Source organism: Hylobates moloch, unplaced genomic scaffold (genome assembly GCF_009828535.3).
Source record: "Hylobates moloch isolate HMO894 unplaced genomic scaffold, HMol_V3 SCAFFOLD_8, whole genome shotgun sequence".
In the NCBI taxonomy this organism is placed as follows: Eukaryota; Metazoa; Chordata; class Mammalia; order Primates; family Hylobatidae; genus Hylobates; species Hylobates moloch.
In genome coordinates this window covers 113,957,578-113,977,146 of record NW_026652283.1, presented here as the reverse complement: position 1 = coordinate 113,977,146, position 19,569 = coordinate 113,957,578, and the positions used below count along the sequence as shown (strand labels likewise).

Below are 19,569 nucleotides of genomic sequence, written 5' to 3'. Positions count from 1 at the left end.
AAGCTGGCTTGATAGAATGAGTTAGGGAGGAGTTCCTCATCCTAGATTTTTTGGAATAGTTTCAGTAGAATTAGTACCAGCTGGTACTACCTAGAGGATCAAGGTATGGTTGACTTATTGTTTGAAATCATGTTTACCTAAGTGTCAAATTTACAAAAAAAAATCAGTTATGAGCTAGAAGTTGTACTGCTGAAGTTCTCTGGTGTCATCATTCTCACTCATGTCATATCCCCTTCCTTAAAGTTGAGGATGGATGTTAAAAGGTTCAACAAAGCTGAGCTCTACTCAACTTTGGAGGTGAAGGTAAACTCCATGGCTAGATGAGCAGTTTTAGCACACAGCATCAGTTGATGTGGAGTCACTGTCATCATTTTTATAAAGATTCCATCTTTAATAAATGGCTTCAATAACATTCTGCTTGTTTGCCAGTTCACCTCCAGGTGACAGGCTGGGGATGTACTCATTGGCTAGTGTGTACATCCCATGGACTAAGTCAGGGACACCTTCCCCCTGCTTCTTTATGATTTCTTCTACTCTGCATTCCACGTACTTGTCCAACTCTGCCTCCTTCTTCGCTGCTTCTGGAGATACTTTGGGTGCATTTGGAAAACAGATCAAAAATCACACTCATGTTGTCTTGACTTCCCTTATACAAACAGGTGTTGACTGTTTCATTACAAACTTTCTCAGGGTCATCAGTGACTTCAAGTCTGGATCTTACAAAATTACAGAGCTCTTCATTTCCCATAACATCCCAGATACCATCACATGCAAGGAAAACGAATGGATCATCTTCTTCAGATATTTCAATATCATGGACTTCAGGCTCTGGTGAGGCAAGCTGCTCTGTAGGACCTTTCCCATGGATACATTTGTCATCAAGATCCCCAAGGGCTATGGATACAGCCAGAGAGCCTTTCACATGCTGAATCATTACAGAGCCACCTGCATTCTGAATTCATTCTTTTTCCAGCGGATTTGTGATTTGTGAAGAAATGAACTTTTCTGTTCCTACAAAGTAAACCTCTAGAGTCTTCACAGTTAATGAAATAAGTATGTTGGGGAGAAAGTAAGACACTTACAGCTGTTGACCCACTTCTATCTGCACCATGTTTCTTCTCTGACATAACCCTCATGTGTTCATCAATCTCCAGGAAATCTGTTCTGATTTCATTCTTTACATTTTCCACAGAAGGTGCTCCTGCAGACCCTGTAAATCCTGGTTATTGGAGATGTGATCTAACAAACGCTCACAGCGGTATTTGGCAAACTGAGAACCAGGATGCCCGTTACACACAGCAAAGAATGACCACCTTTCAAGTCCACTTGGCAAAGCCATCACAGCCGTATGTGCATCCTCCATTTCAATACGCCAACCTTGCATGCTGCGTAGCTCATATCGCAACTCATTACCCTGCCCCCAGGCATTACACTCTTCCATCTTTGCTTTTCTAAAGATGGTCCCATTATGTCGTAATCCTCTATGTCTGTATTAAAAAGTCAAAAGACAACAACAAAACCAAAAAAAGTAACAACAACAACAACAACAACAACAAAACAAGGCTGTGGAGAGAAGGCAATGCTTATACCCTGTTGGTGGGAATGTAAATGGATTCAGCCACTGTGGAAAGCAAAGAAATTAAAGCTTTTAATGTCTCAAAGAATGTAAAACAGAACTACTATTCGACCCCGAAATCCCACTACTGAATATATATCCAAAAGAAAATAAATCGTTCTACCAAAAAGACATATACTTTTATGTTCCTAACAGTGCTGTTTACTATAGCACCGTAATCAACCTCGGTGCCCGTCCGTGGTGGATTGGATAAAGAAAATGAGGTACACATACATGTTGGACTACTAAATACCATAAAAAAGAACAAAAGTATGTCCTTTGCAGCAATGTGGATACAGCTGGAGGCCATTATCCCAAACAAATTAACACAGGAACAGAAAAACAAATACTGCGTGTTCTCATTTATAAGTGGGAGCTAAACATTGAGAACTCATGAACAGAAATATGGCAACAATAGACACTGGGGACTAACAATGCAGAAGGAGGAAGGAGAGCAAGAGTTACAAACCTAACTTTTGGGTACTACGTTCTATATCTGGGGGACAGAGCATTTGCATCCCCAACCTTAGCATCATGTGATATAACCATGTAACATACCTGTATATGTACCTATTGAATCTAAAATGAAAGTTGAAATTATTTTTAGAAACTTTATGCTAGTATAATTTTAAAGCATCCTACATATACTAGCTTTTAAACATATTATTAAAATACTCATATCATTTTATTGTAGAGATTAGGGAAGCTTTGTTTTCTGACCAGTATTAGAAAAGATTTGAGTAACAATTACCTACAATCTTTAAGCAAATTTCTTTCACCTGGTATAATGTGTCCCTTCAGAACATTTCAAAGACTTTTTGTTTCAAATATTGGTTATTATTTTAATACTTTTATTTTAATATATTAAACATAAAAAGAATATAATCATTTAAAAAATGGTATCTCCAGAGCACTAGGAGATAAAATAATACATTTACTTATGTAACCCTTTCTTAATATTCCTTTGCATTTTATTACTATCAGTGAGAGTTTTTGATATTGGACCAAGAAAGCTTAAGGGGTTAGAAAAGTTCTCTCAGTATATACCTCTTGTTGGCCAATTCTGCTTCCAGCCTTTTAATGAGACTGTCCAGAATTATTCTCTTACTGAACATCTTTTTCTACTCTCAGACCTGCCATCGTTACATCTTACATGAAGCTAACAACATGGAAGACAGAAGCAGCCCAAGCATAAGTCTTTTATAGTTCCCAGGAGGAAGAGTGCCAGAGATGGAGCTGGGAACTTGCCCAATGGCTTCTCCATTTTTGACAACTTCTAGGCTAGGTGTCAGTCAGTGTTAGCTTTGGTCTGCTGCTACCCTAGAAATTCTGCCTCATTCTGAGCTCTTGGTCACCTGGGTTGCTAATTGTGCTTTCAGGGATTCTGAAGCTCCTCAACCTACACAGGTTGTCTTTTTAAAAAAAAAAAAAAGATAACATGTATTTATAGACTACAAACAAATTAAACACATACACACATATAATTAAGATATATATATAATTATAGCTATTTTGTATAATATATACAATAGTACACCTGCTTGAAAGTGCACCTGCTTCAAATATTGCACTCAAGCTTGAAAGGCAAAACTCAAGAGACAAGGGTTGGTGGGAGGAAAAGCAGGGTTATTCAGAAAGCCAGCAAACCCAGACGATGGCAGACTATCATGCTAAAGTACCATCTTAAGTCATTCCAAATTTTTGGCTCTTTTTATGTCAAGGGCAGGAGGAAGATGGAGGGCTCAGGGCAAGAGGTAACTGATTACTGCAGATATCTGGGCACCAGTGAGGGTGTGAGGATGTTGGAAACTTCTTTTCCCTGGTTAGGTCACAGTATTTCCATAAATCTTTAACAAAACATAGTTACTTCTCCTTTAAACTCAGAGTTCTTTCTGAAAAACTACATGATTGCTGTTTTTGTATATGATCTCAATGCTCTATAATTATCCTTGCCTATGTGTGGGAATAGATAAAGGTCCTTTAAACAAAAATGAAGTTAGTTATGTTAGCTTTTTGCTGCTTTGATGTTACACCTATTTGAGGTGGATACGTTCCAAGACCCCTCCCCCCAGATGCCTGAAACTGTAGATGATATCTAGTCCTATATATGTTGTTTTTCCTGTACATACGTACTTATGAGAAAGTCTAATTTATCAATTAGGCACAGTAAGAGATTAGCAGCAACAATAATAAAACAATAATTATAACAATATGCTGTAATAAAAGTTTTATGAATGTAGTTTCTCTGTCTCAAAATATCTGATTGTACTGTATTCACCTATTTTCAGTGACCAAGGGTAACCGAAACTGTAGCAAGCGCAACCACAGATAAGAAGAACTACTGTAACTACATTACTTAACAGTTCTCAACATTTGACTTTCTTTACACTTGGCAATGCCAGACTTCTCCTTGCCTTAAGGAAAACATTCAATCTTATATCCCTCCTATTTTTTAAAATCCTAATGCTTTTCAAACTCTAATATGCATACAAATTACCAGCAGAATACACCTTGTTAAACCTCCTAGTTAAAATGCAAATTCCAATTAAATAGTTCCGAGACAGGCAGAGATTCTGAATTTCTTACATGCAGTTGGATAAGGTCTATGCTACTGGTTCAGGGATCACACTTTTGGTAGCAAGCCTTAAACAGTGGTTCCCATAGTGTGTCCTTGGACCAGCAGCAAAAGCATCGCCTGCAGACTTGGGGGAAATGTAAATTCTCAGGTCCCACCCCAGAACAACTGAATCAGAAATTTTGGGGGTGGGGCTCAGAAATCCATGATTTCATAGGTCATTCAGGTGATTCTGCTGCCCTTTGTAGCTAAAGAACCCCTGGCTTAGAGTATTGCATGTTAAAATATTTCCTCCATGCCAATTCACTATATATGAGATGTTGAATACTCTGGGGAAGAAAATCAAGGCCAGGAATGGTGGCTTATGTCTACAATGTCTGCACTTTGGGAAGCTAAGTTGGGAGGATCACTTGAGCCCAGGAGTTTCAGAGCAGCCTGGGCAACATTGGGAGATGTAGTCTCTATAAATAATTAAAAACTTAGCCAGGTGTGGTGGCACACGCCTGTGGTCCCAGCTGCTTGGGGGGCTGAAGTGGGAGGATCACTTGAGCCCAGGAGGTCAAGGCTGCAATGAGCCATGATGGCACTACCGCACTCCAGGCTGGGTAACAGAGCACGATCCTATCTTGGGGGGAGAGGGGGGAAAGAAAATCAAAATATTTTATCCCCAAACATATTTCTTTGACATATTTTGAGATGGCTGCCACATGGCCAGCAGACTGAAGTTGCCCTGCAAAGCTGTCTTTTGTGGGGGAAATTTGCATCTCTATATAATCTCCATTAAGGCCACCAGGTCTTCCATTGTCCAAATATAGGAAAGATGAGCTGAGAGTCTGACATAAAGATCCGAAACATTTACCAGTATATACACCTGCAGAGTCATCTTAGATAGGACCACTGACACCAGGGAAGCAGGGCACATCCCAGTAGATGCTGGGCAAGTAAGGAGACGTGATCGTGTGGAGCTTATAGACATTCTCCTTTGATTACTTCCAGTTTCTCAGTTAAGTAAGAAGCAAGATCATCAGCAGAGACTGAGGAAAGGAAAAAAAAAGGGGGGGGGGGTATGAGAAAAACATTTAGGAGACAAGGAGTGTGAACATGCTTGGGAAATGTCGCATGGTTGTCTTGCAGCATTTAAGGACCCATTGTTGGTGTTAATTCTATTGATTAGGGTAAGCAAATGAAGCTAACAAACAGCTCCCAAATCTCAGAGACATAACAAAGTGAAGGCTTTTTGTTTTCCTCTCTGTTGTCACATTCCAAAGAGGTTTAGGGGTAACAGTCGCTCTTCACATACTCAACTGTCCACATCAAGTGTCTATAACTACATCCCCTCTGCACCCTACTCCTAACTTCAAAGTCCGCTAAAATTCCTTCACGATCGTAAGAGAAAGAACCAGACAATTTCACACATGTTTAGGAGTCAAGCCGGGGGTAGTTGCCACCTTTTCTGCCGACATTTCACTGACCAGAAGTCAGTCCCAGGGCTTCAGCCGGCTGTCAAGGAGATTGGAAAAAGTAGTCAAGCTTTATTTGCAGAGAGCTGGATCCAACCAGAACTGGGGGTTTGCAGAACAGGAACAAAGAAACAAGTGAAAGGCAAAGAATCAGCGGATGTGAGCGACCAGGTGAATATCAAAATTGACCTTTCAATTCAATTTGGAAAAGGCAAATGAGGAGAGGGGTGAAGGAAGTGAATAGGTGGCAGGATAAATTGACTTTTTAAATTTTAAAGCTTATAGTGCTTTGATAATATAGTAAAGGTTAAAAGAACCATCTGGGGCTAAATTACGTTTTTAAGTTTCCTTGAGGGCTGTCACATTTGTCTGAGTAGCGAAAGCCTGTATAAAATAGCCGAGCCAGTTCTCCAGTCACTGATTCTTGCAAGATTAAAAATAGAAAAGAAAAAAAAAACAGTAATAGGTATTTGAAGAACAGAAGATTTTATGTTCTCTTTGATGATGATCAGTTAAAATGTTTTGCCCATGGTTTCTCATTGACTTAATTTGCATTCCTTTTATTCTCCAAAGAAATAGGACACACAATGCAAGACTACTTTTATTGGTTTTCTTGTCAAGGTTTTGGGGACATCCAACTTAGATGAGAAGTTTTAATTGTATTGTCAGCAGGCATTAAAGCGCATCTTCAGTTGAAATGTATTTGCTGCCATGACTATAAATCCTATAAACAAATAAGTACTCAATGTAAAATTATCTGTTTCTGCAGCTAGAGGATTGTATACTGAAAGGTTCAAAAGAATCACAAACAGAAAACATTTAGAAAGTGTTAGACAAGGTAACGTTTGGGAGGTTGTCTGTGTACGTTCTAACTATTTCTATGGGAGTCAAAATATGAAAGTGCACATATTGATACAACTACTAGGAGCATAATTTTGAGAAAATGGTTTTGATTTCAATATATCTATTTTCCTGTGAAAGAAATAGTCTCAGACATAGCAATAGGTAGCTATACACTTGTTACTGCTGTAAAAATATGGCCGTGGTTGCAACCAATTAGGTCACAGTTTTCATCAACCTTAATTAATTTCTCACCGAGCAAATACATGTACTCCTGGCCATCTGCACTCAATGGCTGCCACTTGTCCCAAAAAAGGCAGCTTACTGAGGGTGGAGGACAGTGGGTGTTTGGATAACTCCCAATAGTGGAAAATGAACAGAAACCTATTGCTAACAGTACACAAGTGTAGATCTTTTCAACATGATATGCCTTATTCCATTGATTCCAATAGCTCACGGAATGTAACGTATACCACGATTTTATATAACACGAAGAAAGAAAAAAATGGGCTGGGTGTGGTGTTTCATGCCTGTAATCTCAGCACTTTGGGAGGCTAAGGAGGGCAGATCACAAGGTCAAGAGTTCAAGACCAGCCTGGCCAATATGGCGAAACCCCATCTCTACTAAAAATATAAAAATTAGCTGGGCATGGTGGCACGTGCCTGTAGTCCCAGCTACTCAGGAGGCTGAGGCACAAGAATCGCTTGAACCTAGGAAGCAGAGGTTGCAGTGAGCTGAGATTGCACCACTGCCCTCCAGCCTGGACAACAGAGCAAGACTACGTCTCAAAAAAAGACAAAAAAATAAAGAAGAAAGAAAAAAATGCTGCCATTGATTCAGGACACAATGCTCTTGTATCACTGGGGATTTACATTTTATATTTGCTGGAGGATTTCACTTAGATGTAGACACTGTGTAATCAGCCAAGTAAAATGCAGCGGAACTAGACTGATTAAAATGTTTCTGAAAGTTCTTCCAATTGGAAGTCTGACTCCCCTGAAATAACTTTCAATTCAAGGCAGCTGAGTCCTCTGTGCCATTAAGAGTATTGGTGATGTAGCATTTCTGGAAAAAAAAAAAAAAGGCACACCTGTCTCTGCTGTCTCTGGGGTCTTCTTCTAAGCTTCTAATATCATCCTGTAAGTTCTGATACTGGTTTTTCCAGAGCTTACTAGAAAGTATGACTTACAACTTGCTGGCAGCAATGGGAAGATACTGTAAATTTTAAGGCACATTTTATTTTAGAATAAAAATGATATGAAATGTTAAGAATGTATATAATTCTAAGAAATGTGTCATTTTTATATTTTAATCTATAAAATGTAATGTGGGAAAATGTAATCATTTTAACTCAACAAGTTTGCATTGAGCTCCTTCTGTCTTTACACTCTTGGGATGGATCAAGATAGCTTATTAACCCTCATGTGAAAGAGGTTTTTTTTTAGCCATTCAGTGTTATTCTTCAATCATTCAGTCTTAGTGCTAACCATCAAAGTATTATGTTGAGGCAGTAGGATGAAGTGGTGAAGATCACAGTCTTCACAGCCAGTCTGCTTGAGTCTAAAATCTAGCTCCACTGCTGCTAAGTTTGTGACATTGAGCAAATCACTTAACCTCTGTGTGTCTGTTTCTTCAAAATGATAGCATCTACCTCATTGGGTAATTGTGAGGACTAAACAAGCTAATACACATTAAATACTTAGAACACTGCCTGGATGTAGAGTACTTCTGTATTATTTATCTGTATCTTGGAAACTTCATTTAAATAATTTAGACATTGTTGTGACATAGTCTCACACGGCATCAGCAGGTTTCTCTTACCAGAATGAAGAGATTAAGAACTCAATTTAATGTTTGACTAACCTGTAGTTATATTCAGTCTTTCTGTGATTGAGTGTATGTGTGTGTGTGTGGTCTTCCTACTAAGTTCCGTGATAAAACAGTAACAATATCTTTTTTTCTAGAAGGAAGAAGACATAAGCCCACCAAAATAAATTTATATTTTTGTATTACCTGACTCCTTGAAGGAAAAAAATCATATTTGAATATGAGTCACTAATAGAGAAGTGAAGGAGATGCAGTTTTCAACCTACTAAGATGTAAATATAGATGCCTCATTTTATGCTACTCCAATGCAATGCACTGCCAATATGTATATATTTGATTCAACAATTAGTAGATTTCCTAGGAATTTTGTGCTACTGCACTTTAGGTGATTGAATTTGCTTAAGTTCACAAAAATCTCTTTGCTCAGGAGTTGAATGAAAAATATACATTTATGTTCACACACAAATACCCACATAATATTAGTCTTTTATATTTGTTTCTATTATCTAAAGAGTTGCCTTACCCAGAGTTTTTCTTTTGCGCAAATGAGAAACTTCAGCTGACCTGTGGACTTAGAGATTTATCAATATTAAATATTTTTAAAGTGTGGAATCTTGTCAAATAACCTATTGCACAAAAATATTCATGAATATCTTGCCATAGGCTGAAAACCAAGTGATACAGAATTCAAGTATATGTATGTTGATTGCCTACTGTATAATTCATAGTAAAGTTCCATGCATGCTAAATGTTGCTGAGTATGAGAGAAATATGAAACATGTTGGCTACAACAAATTGTTTATCGTTTAGTTGATAGGAAAATACAACATGAAACAAGATACACACAGACACAAATTAAATTCTTTTAAAGGATATAAGTAATGAGATATAAATAATGAGACAATGTAGTGTAATAACATGTATTAATTGAATAATAAACTGCTAGTAAATACTTAGTACATAAAAATGTTAGAAAGCAAGTGACTGCAAGACTTCAAGGAAGGTATTGCACGAGGTGGATCTGCAAGATAGACTATTAATAGAGAGATCCAGGAAGGGAATTCTAATGGAAAGAGCCAGAGCAAATCTATAGACATAATCATGGAAGGTTCTTGGGGGGCGGGATAGGGAAAGAGAGGAGGAAAGCAGCAATCCTGAGTCAGATGGAGTCCCTGGGGAATATAACAAGTGATATTTAGTCTTAAAAATCGAGTCAGATTTTACAGACTCTTAAGAAGTAGATGTGCTTTCATTGAATACAGTAGACTATTAGGAGTTATTAAAAATTCTTCAATGGGCCAGGAATAGGATAAAGCTCAGGCAAAAACAATATGTAGGAGACATTCGCGCAGAGAAAGGAGAGACACAGGAAGAGTAATTAGACCTGGAAACAGAAGCATCTGTCAGCGATCTCCGCAGGGCAATCTTTACCTATTCCCGGGGCAAACGTTAGACAGAGCTCTGACTTTCTAATGTTCAGCAATTCCCATCTCTTATGGCATTCTGTCTCTTGTTTTCTTGTCCTTTGAACAATGAGTTCAAATCTCTTGATTCAGATAAATTGCATTTTAGTCCCTGATTAAAGAACTTGCAGACAGTATCACTAAATGTTTTCTAAAGGGGACTGCTACAAATTACAGAATTGCACAGTTGGCATTGTTTCCAGGGAAAATTCCAGAATAAATTATCATACAGAACAATTAATACAGTAGAAGTTCTCTTTAAGTGCCAACAAGGGCCCATAAATAGCAATTCATGGGACAAATCTAATTGCTTTTTCTGGCAGGGTTGTCAGAAGGAGGAGGAAGAGGTACTAGACATACTGAATTCAAATTTCAGTGAGGCAATTTACCCAGTGTATTTTGTGAGCATTCAACATGAATGGCAGTTAAGATGGATGACCCTCTTTCCCCAGTTAGCAAATGTCTTTGGACAAATGTAACCTGGAGGGAGGTTTAGGAGCTTCTATAAGGCTCTGTCTTCGGCTGTCTTTGTTAATGAGTCAGATTCCTAAATTATCTCAAGAGATTGAGATAATGAAGAGAACTGGAGATGAGTCTGCAGAGGGGATAGTGGGAAGGCTCATTCTTTGATTTGGGCCATGCAAGGCACAAGTATAAGCTGTGAATATTAAAATACTGAGGAAATAATGGAAGAGGTGGGAATGTATGCATTTTCACTATTCTCCTGAGGACAAATTCCCACCTTAGGCCATTTATTAATAATTCTGATAGTAAAACACTTGACAATATATTAAGAAAAAAGATACTATGGGAAAAGAAAGATATTGGAAGCATCCTGGCATAGGTGACTGCCAGCAATGAGTAGTGGAAAGGTTGACTCTTCTATCCCTGGGATTTTTTGGACTTTATTGGGTCAACCTATTCAAAGACTTAATTTATAAGACAATTTTGCCCAAACTACCAGTTCATTTAGTACAAGCTTTTAGGGCAAGGTTTTAAACTGCATTTTTGTTTTTAGTACCTGGAACATAAGACATTCACATGCTCTCAAATTAGAGCTTTCCCAACAACTAAAAAGCCCTCACAGAGAAGCGGCATGTTTTGACACCTAGCACGTAATTCAATATCATGCAAATGATATGATGTAAGTAACTTACAATCACAGTTTAAACCAAGTATGTGTTGACAGCAGCATTGGAGTTTATAGTGCCTAGCAGAACCAGCTCCCCAATGTTTCACAGGAAAGAGAAAAAGTAAATTCATTATTTCTATTTTTGCCACTCCAAAATGTCCTTCCTTTATTTTGTTGCAGGATAAAATATAAGATGTAAAGGCCAGAAACAGAAATTACTGATTAGTAATTTGGAACTTGCTTTTAAAAAACATCATGTCAACTCCAGCAATAATTTCTGTACAATCTTGTCATTATCTAAAAGGGTCCCTGAGTCACTGCAGACTACTCCTATTAATGAAGGCACCAATGATGTTTCTCTTTTTTAAAAACTCAGGCTTTTCTCTGTTATTTGAAAGCATGAGGTAGTGAAAGAAGCACAGCTGTGAAACTATCAGTCCATATTTAGGTTCTTATGGTATGTGGTGGCTGTCCCACTTACTCTCTCCACCACCTTAGAACTTTGATTTCTGAACAACCAGAGAAGGAAGAAATCAAGACTTGAAAAAAAAAAAAGACTTGAAATGCACATGCTCAAAGGGTAAATATGTGGTACACTTAAGCAAACATATAAAACAAATGTGGTTTGTCTCTGTCTCCATCTAAATCTCATCCTGAATTGTAGTTCCTGTAATCCCCATGTGTTGTGGGAGGGACCTGGTGGGAGGTAATTGAATCATGGGGGTGGTTACCTCCATGCTGTTCTTGCGATAGTGAGTTCTCATGAGACCTGATGGTTTTATAAGGGGATTTCCCCTCCACCTCTGCTCTGCACTTCTTGCTGCCTTCATGTGAAGAAGGACATGTTTGCTTCCTCTTCCACCATGATTATAAGTTTCCCAAGGCCTCCCAAGTCCTGCAGAACTGTGAGTCAATTAAACCTCTTCCCTTTATAAATTACCCAGTCTTGGGTATGTCTTTATTAGCAGTGTGACAGCAGACTAATACACAAGTGTTGATCCTAGTAAAGATCTTGTCCCCAAACTATGTGTCACGATATTCTTCTAAGGAACTCCACCTACGAGTGCTAAAGTGAATTGGGGCAAGATAAAAGGAAGAGAAATCCCACAGACTTCAATGATGGCAGAGTCAGGTCAAAAGCCCCTGACTTACACCAGTGACTCTAGAAATGGAAAAAAGGAGGAAGCTGGAGAGACTGTGATGACGGAGAGAAAGGAAGAACAACTAGCAGTCAAGATGAAAATAAAATTTCAGGTTTAAATTCTAGGACCTTGGAGAAGAGCAGAGATAAGATTAGACAAGTTGAATCTGAAGTGGAAATACTGAGATTATTAGAATATTCTGTCAGGGGATGATGTCAAGACAAACTTTTTAAAAGTTTTCCATTCTCAGTTGATACATTAAGAAAAAATTGACACGTGATAGTCATCATTCTTTTTTTAGTGATGGAGAGAGCGTGTATTCAGAAGCAAATACCATGTAAAGATTTCACATATCATTGTGGGACTTCAATAGAAATCCTTTTCAAACAGCTTTTCAGCTTTTTCCTTAGAGCTGACTTTTCTGTATAAATTATTATTGTACTTTCATTTGCCTCTTTTAAGACGCCCTCAAATGTACTCTATTTTTAATTTTCACAGAATTGGCAAAATTGAATGTTCTTAGATCTGTTGATTGTACAGCTTGAATTTTGTCATTTCACTCATTCTTTCCACTCAGCCACTGCATTAGACAGGTGATTAAAAATGCACTTCTAAAGAGTAGAGAAATCTTTTATTTCTCAAATCCTCTGTGACTGACATGCAGGATCAGAACAGGGTTTTTAACCATAATGGTATAAATGACACTATTTCACTTTTTAAATTTTTACAAATGAAGGACAATCATAATTATGTCCTATGACTGGGAGGTATGCTTCAAATGACTTATTCTTTTAAGAACTACATACTCATGTACTCGCTTCTGTTACAAATATGAACTAGATTGCTGCTGCCCCTACTCAGGAAAATCATACATTTGTTATTCTGGTTTTTGTACCGTTGCTAATTTAATGGTGAAGGCTGTATTTAAATATTTGCAATGTTCACCTTGTCCGTGTAATAAGACAAGTCAATATTGACTTCCTTTTGGGTCTCGTGCAGTGGTTCACACCTATAATCCTGGTGCCTTGGGAGGCTGAGGCAGGAGGATCACTTGAGGTCAAGAGTTTGAGACCAGCCTGGGCAACAAAGTGAGAAACCTGTCTCTACAAGAAAAAAAAATTATTTTATCTGGTGAAAATTCACAGCATTCTTGATTCTAGTTCTTATTTTTTCATTCTCCATCATCATGAGTCATAGATGGTTCTCTGGATGTTTACATTTGAATGTGTTTTAGCATTTTTCTAGATGTAATGGTAGTAGACTGCACATCAACTATTATCTTTAATTAATCTCAAACCCTGTCGCCATTGGGCACCATTTAATATATTTGTTACTTGTTGTTCTTATACTTTAATTTTATAGCATTAAAATACTAATGAAATATTTCACTATTCCTACTCTGCCTCCTCTTCCAATCATCTTGGTTTTATTGAATTTTCTGTAACTACTTTCTCTCTATCACCTCATCCTTCTCCACCATTACCTCTATGCAGATCATTCCTAATTTATATTTACATCTTAAAATGTCCTGAGTTTCAGACCTCATTTTTAACTGTCAGTCATGTCTACTAGACTGTCCCCCTGACTTCTCACAATCTGGTGACTCCATCAACTCCTTTGTTTTCATACTAGCAAATAATCTCTTGTAATATGGTGGTGAAGTTTCTTATACTTGTAAGTCTTTTGATGCCTTGCACAGTATATAGAATTAAAAGTTAATGAAACTTTCATTTACTGAGTGCAACTCGACTTAGTAATGTTACAATAATATCTCTTGTAGAAAGATGATGCAAAACGGTCAGACAAGCTACTGTGATGCTCTTCCAATTCAGAACTCACAATGTGGGCATTCTAGGAAGGCTGAAATTTTCTAGAACTTGGGCGTATTTATGATAAAAGAAAGAAGTGGGATCTTCCCTTCTTGTCCTATTGTTTTTTCATTTATTGTATGTTTTTCAAACATTCTTGTTAGTCATATGGTCTAATCTCAGGCACATCCCCAGATTAAAGGCAGTTATTATGTTGTCAATCATTATGTTGGCTACATGTTTTTCTTATACGGACTTTATCAATTTGAAGATCTCTACTGTTCCTAGTTTGTTGAGATTTTTGTTATGAATTGCTGTTCAATATTATCAAATGCTTTTTCTGCATCTACTGAAATGATCATATCCCACTTCTTTATTCTGTTAATATGCTAAAGTACCTTGATAAATTCTGATTGACTGATAAATGAACCTTGCATTCTTTAAACGCTACTTATTCATAATGTATTATGCTTCTTACATTTTGTTGGATTCAACTTGCTAATGTTTTGTTAAGAATTTATGCATGTATATTCATGAAACATATTGATCTGTAATTTTTTTTTTTTTGAGACAGATTCTTGCTCTGTCATCAGGCTGGAGTACAGTGGCATGATCTTGGCTAACTGCAACCTCCACTTACCAGGTTCAAGCGATCAAGCGATTCTCCTGCCTCAGCCTCCTGAGAAGTTGGGACTGCAGGTGCACACCACTGTGCCCAGCTAATTTTTGTATTTTTAGTAGAGATGGGGTTTTGCCATGTTGGCCAGGATGGTCTCGATCTCTTGACTTCATGATCGGCCCACCTCAGCCTCCCAGCGTGCTGGGATTACAGGCATGAGCCACGGCGGCCGGCCTCTGTAATCATTTTACCATAACATCACTTTCTGATTTCGGTATTGGCATTACGCTGGCCTTTCAAAAGGAGTTAAGTAGTAATTGCACCCTTTCTATTTTCTGAAAACTTTTCTGTGAGATTAGTGTTATTTCTTCTTTGATTACTGAAACTATCTACCTTGGAATTTTATTTTGGAAAGGCTTTAGATAACAAATTCAACTTTTCCCTCATGTTTTTTAAAATATGTATGCCTCTTTAAAATCAAAATCATAACATTACCTTGTGAGGTGGCAATGTATGTAGATGTAATAGACAATATAAGTATAATATAAAGAGGTAAAAATTGACTTTTAGATGTTCCCAGCTATTTGCCACTTTTGTTACTCTTAACAAAACAGATTTCTGTTTCCAGATTTCTCTCTAACATTATTTCTCTTCAACTTGAAAATTTTCTTTAGCATTTTTTGTAGAGTAAATCTGCTAGTGAAGAAGCCTCTTAGATTTCTCTCATCTTAAAATAACTTTATTTTGCCTTCATATCTGAAAAATGTTTATGTGTATATATAATTCTGGGTTGACAGTTATTTTCTTACTGTAGTTGAAAAGTGTTCACTGTTTTCTGGCCTTCATGATTGCAGATGAGAAATTTTAGTCATTTAAATCATTGTTTCCCTGTTTGTAATATGTCTCCTTCTGCTAGTAGCATTTGAGATTATTTTATCTCTGGATTTCACCACACTGATTTTAATGTATCTAGGCAAGTTTTTTTTTTTTTGGTGGGGGGAGGTAGTCCTGTTTGCTGATCTGTAAATTTATGTCTTTCAGATGATTTGGAAGTTTACTGCTATGATTTCTTCAAGATTTTTTTCTTTCCAATCTCAGCCTTATACTGATTCTTACACAGAATTAAGCTAGTCTTTCTTCTGCTTCCCCCTGCCCACTACAAGATTTTCCCCTTACTCTCCCAAAAAGATGAGGTGTTTTTTTTAGGAGTTTTATCTACCAATGCTGATGTTCTCCTCTGTGACTGAAACCTCTCATTGAGTCAAAAACCATAAAAGCAAACACCCTAAGCCAGGTTCCTTCTCTAAGTTTTGACTTTCCTTCACAATCTGTCCCCATTTATTTGCCTTTGAGAGCCCACAGATATAGGTATCTTCCTTTTATTTACTTGTATGTTTGTGTTTTGTTCACAAATTTTTATTGTAGTTAGCAAAAGGATTGGATTTTGTGGACTAACACCATCAAAGTGCAACTAAATTCCCAAATTCTGTTTTAAAACCACCATTCCACTTGCTCTGTTGAAATCAGACTATAGACAGGTAAAGAGGGTGACCTCTTGGGATGCCGTTGCACATCTCCAGGTAAAAGATGATGATGATTTGACAAGGCTGGTAGCACTACAAGTAATAAGATGTAGCCATTTTGTAGATGCCTCTTAAAATCCAGCAGAATTTTCTGGTGAATCAGATACTCAGTAGGAAAGAAAGTGAGACATCAATATAATGCTAAAATTTTGGCTTGAGCAACAGGAAGGAAGGTTTAGTCATTAAGTGAAATTGAAAACACTACAAATAGAAAAATATGGGTGAACTGTCAAAACTTTAGCTTTGACATGTAATGGTTGAAATGCTCATTAACTATTCAAGTGGAGAGATCAAATTAGCAGAAGATATAAAAATGTAGACTTCATAAGGAAGAGACTAGGCTACAGATTAAAAAAAAAAAGCTTGCACTTTACAGATGGTATTATTAATAGTTTAGACTCCATAAGGTCCCCTAGGGAGATGGTTTTCAAACTTTAATATTCGAGAGAATTACCTGCAGTGCTTGTTAAAAATGATTGTTGAGAACTAATCCCAGAGTTTCTGATTAATTAGGTCTTTGGAGGGATGTGAAAATTTGCATTTCTTGCAAGTTTGCAGGTCTTGCTGATGCTGCTGGTCTGAGGACCACACTTTGAGAATTACTGCCCTAAGGTGTGAATGAAGATACAGAAGAGAAGGCTTCCAAGGATTGAGCTTTGGGGAATTCATGTTAAGATGGCCTAGAAAAGATAAGGAACCAGCAAAGGGGACAGAGAAGGAGCATCCTGTGAGGTATGAAAAGCAGAAAAATGGTGTCCTGGAAAAGACTTTCAAGGAGGAAGGATTATCAGCTCTCATCTGCTGCTGATAGGTCAAGTGATAAAAATAAGAACTGAGAACTGACCATTGCATACACCAGTAAGAAGATTCTTAGTGACCTTCGCAGTATCAGTTTTGTTGGAGATTTGGGGGCAAAAGCTTGTTTGCAGTGGATTGAAGTCATATCTGTATAACATAGGCAAGTTCACAGACAGGTTCATTGGCCCTTGTAACTCAATAATACTGGCCACTAAAATCCTCTTAACGATACTGTCCATCGTAGATTTTTTTTTTCTAAAGGAAGAGGACAAGCAGATCAACCAGTGTGATTTTCCTGTTTGCCTTAAAGTTAAAAATATTTAATTCAAATTAACATACTGACTTTTTGCTTATCGTATGAGTCTTTTAAAAGTTAGTTTAACCTGTGCCAGTTCCTCTGATCCTGTTTAATACTAGCTCTGTCAACAGAATGGGTTTTCTGGAGCTCTACCCAAAAGCCTGAATAGTGGAGGCTCTTTCATAGTCCTACATTTCTGGTGAAGTCCAAATTTGTCTTTTTCATTATTTCTTTTTATTAAGCAGCCATAACCTCAGTTTTGTCTTATGTGAATTAAAGACTGTGGACTGCCTCATTTCAAAACTCACACTCATCTTTAAACTTCCATGATTCTATAACTTTACCTTAAGATAAAAATGGTAAAGCAGTCAAGCAACATTTCTTTCTCTAAGTTTCCCTAAATTTCCTCCAAGATATTGAAGTCAGTATTTACGAATGTCTTATTTATTCATTATTGTAGATTCTTCCAAATAAAAGATACCATAATATATTTGAAGTATTTGATTTATAAAAATCTGAGTTTAAATAATTTTAAGAAAATATCTAGAGTATAAAATAAGTCTTTGACAAAGTTTCTTCATATAAAATGTTTGTACATAATTGCAAACCTGATATAAACACCTCTGTTATTTAGAAAGGAGTTATCAATTGGAACTACAATATCAGTGTTGAAATCATGTTCTTAATCCTGCAATTAAATCAAACTGAGACTGGAAAGTTCAGCGAGTTAAAGATTACCACCTGTGTTATTGGTATATGAGCAGTAAATAACAAGAATTTTTCTGCTACAAATCTCTTCTGTAAAGCATTATTTATTAGTGTAGTTTCCACTAACGGATTTTACGATCTGAAGTGGAATATGATGCCTTTCCTAAATTGACTAAAGCATTGAGAAAACATACGCAAAAAGCAGTGTTTTCTATCATTTAAAAAGGTTTTGGTTCTCAAAAAAAATTTTAATTTTTTAAGCAAGAAAATGTTTTAACAGTCAACTACAGCTAAGCTGCATTTCAGAAGGAGGACGAAGATGAGGCCCAGGAAGTGCAGAGTGGCCCTTACTCATGGCAGAGCTAAACTGAGAATCACTGCATTGTATCATAGAACAAAACAGTCACAGAAGTGGAAGATATCTTGTTATTTATAATTAATATCCGATTATTACCTGATGCATGAATCACTCCACAGTCTTCCCAGTAAGGTACTTTCAATGTCTATTTATACAAAGAATGCAAATAAACCAAACACTTAGGGATGTTTTCCTAAAACAGGCAACTCCATTGGCAAGGTATGAATATCAACTGATGGGCTTAATATATACAAACTTGGTGCTGGGACTCTTAAGAATCTATAAAGATGGTTTCTAGCTTCCTCCATGTCCCTACAAAGGACATGAACTCATCATTTTTTATGGCTGCTCAGCAAACTATCGCAAGGACAAAAAACCAAACACTGCATATTCTCAGTCATAGGTAGGAATTGAACAATGAGAACACATGGACACAGGAAGGGGAACATCACACACCGGGGCCTGTTGTGGGGTGGGGAGAGGGGGGACGGATAGCATTAGGAGATATACCTAATGTTAAATGACGAGTTAATGGGTGCAGCACACCAACATGGCACATGTATACATATGTAACTAACCTGCAGGTTGTGCACATGTACCTTAAAACTTAAAGTGTAATAAAAAAACTCTATAACGATGTTCACTGTCCTATGTCTTTTTTATGTAACTATCACAGAATTCCCACCACAAATTTAAGCCAGCTTGTCAGTTCTCCGAAGTTATAGCATTTCCTGCCTCTTTTTAATTGGTCTGAAAACTTTCAGTATCTGTTGGTGAAATTCAGTTACAGTGCTATTCCTCCCTTGATTGACCCTAAGATTGACTCTCTATATAAACTAGACACTTGAGACAAAAGTCCACCTCTTTATTGTTGATTCATTTAAATTTTCAAAGGATATATTAGAGTAGTAACTCAGCTTTCAACCATCTCCTACGACCATGCTATTATGTCCTTTCAGGTGCTCCTGATATTTACTGCCAGAAATTATGGTCAGTGCCAAGGGTGGGAAATAATGGCCAATGACAATTTTATTCACCCATTCTGCATTTATTAAGTACCTACTACGTTTTAGGCTGTGTGTTAGTTCTCATGCTGCTGATAAAGACATACCTGAGGTTCGGTAATTTATAAAGAAAAAGAGGTTTCATGGACTCACAGTCCCACATGGCTGGGGAGACCTCACAATCATGGAGGAAGGCAAAGGAGGAATAAGGCATGTCTTACATGGTGGCAGGCAAGAGGACGTGTGCAGGGGAACTCTCCTTTATAAAACCATCATATTTATTTTATTTTATTTTATTTATTTATTTTTTTTTATTATACTTTAGGGTTTTAGGGTAC

General features: G+C 37.2%; 1 pseudogene; it reads right to left on the bottom strand.

Annotated features, from left to right (window-relative positions):
- Positions 1–330: 330 nt before the first annotated feature.
- The window catches only part of LOC116472480 (protein phosphatase 1A-like), a 138,763-nt pseudogene continuing 119,524 nt past the window's right edge, over positions 331–19,569 (bottom strand).